Genomic DNA, 1,849 nt, shown 5'->3' with positions numbered 1-1,849 from the left:
TTAGTTTTACTTTTGTATACATATTCATAACTATAGAGGTTCTTAGAGTATATTCTGCTTTAATTCAATAATTTTCTCCAAGGAAAAATACCTTTTAAAAGAGATTTTATTTATTTAGTTGACAGAGAGAGAATGAGAGCACAAGAAGGGGCAGAGGCAGAGGGAGAAGCAGACTCTCTGTGAGCAGGGAGCCTGATGCGGGACTTGATCCCAGGATCATGGGATCATGGCCTGAGCAGAAAGCAGATGCTTAACAGACTGAGCCACCCAGGTGCCCCAAAGAAAAATATTTTCAATTATTTGATAGGAATGAGAAATTCAGCACTGCTACAATACAGATCAAATATGTTTTTTATTAGCCAATGCAGGTTTATATATGAACATTTAATAAAATGTAGTAACCACATAATTAACATTCATTTAATTAAATAATCTTTACTGATTGTAAGTGATGCAGTGCTCTGAAACATTATGGTACTGGCATGGTACTTGCAACACGTATGTCTTGACTGACTGTGATCTTCATGACAACATTGTGACTTGAATTTTTTAAACCCCCACTTTGCCTATAATCTGGACTGAGCACTTAGAGTAAATATAAGTCCAGTTTCTTTGGACAGCTGTATATAGGGCTGTTGTGAAGATTAAAGGTAAGGCTTAACTACACGAGGGATTTGATCCTAACCTGGAAGAGTAGAGTTTGAGGTCAGAGAGAGACAGAAAGAGATGAGCAGGGTTTGCTTCCTATGGACCAGGAGGTCAATGTCAGGGTGGCATGTTCATCACAGCTCTGTTTAAATTCAGTAGCTCTTCCTGGGGCATGATTCATTCTGCTTTTAGAGATAAAATGGTGGCAGCTGAAACTGCAAATGTTCACCATATATATAAATAAATTAGGCTTTATTAATGTTTGTTGAATTCTCTACATTCAAGTTGCCTTCTATTGATTATTGATGTTCACTAGAATCTTATTAAGGAGGCATCATTATTTCCCATTTTATGGGGGAGAGAATGAAAATGTGAAGTGGTGAATTGATTTGTTTAAACTATGCTGTGAAAAATAGAGCAGGAATCCAATCCCAGATTTGGTTTGCTCAATTCCTAAACTCTTACCACTGCATTATACTGTGTCATTTATATATATCACTGGTCAAGGTATAGGGAAACACATTTATGTAGTGTCAAGTGACATGAAGACCATTAGACGTAAAAAGGAACAGACCAACAATCAAAGCTGAATTTACTTCCTTGCCAAGCAAGGGAGAGCAATTCACTCAAGAGGTAAGAGTCAGGGATGATCCAATTAGAAAGTAGTGGAGGCTGGATTTAGAGGCAAAAAGGTGTGCTGTTCCGTTTAAGAGGACTTTAGACATTAAGGGCTGAGCGAATTTGCTGGGAAGTGGCAAAGGGGGTGGAAAGTCCTTTTGTTATTTGGTCTTTATTCTGGCTCACAAAAGCACTGTTTTTGAAGAGATATGACATCAATTGTAATAAAAGCTTGTTAAGATCAAACTCTTGTAGCAGGCACTTTGCTATGTGTATTCTTTGGACTGGTAAATTTTTCATTTAAAAGCAATATAAGTAATTCTACCATTTATTCATTTATTCAAGCAACATTTATTAGATCAACATTCATGTACATTTCAGACAGTTTCCAGTTGCTGGAAGTACGGAAATGAAGACATGGCCTCAATCTTCAAGGAGTTAATAGTTTGTTGTACAGACTTGTAAAAAGAATACCAACAACAAAAAAGAAAGTCTGATAAAACTAAATACATACAAGGATGTGAGTAGACGCACTCTTTACCCACTGTTGGAGCAAGTGTAAAACTACATGAACAGTTTGAGA

The sequence above is a fragment of the Canis lupus genome, chromosome 1 (genome assembly GCF_011100685.1).
Source record: "Canis lupus familiaris isolate Mischka breed German Shepherd chromosome 1, alternate assembly UU_Cfam_GSD_1.0, whole genome shotgun sequence".
NCBI classification, from domain to species: Eukaryota; Metazoa; Chordata; class Mammalia; order Carnivora; family Canidae; genus Canis; species Canis lupus.
The sequence above is the reverse complement of the archived record's forward strand: the minus strand, read 5'-3'. Positions refer to the sequence as shown.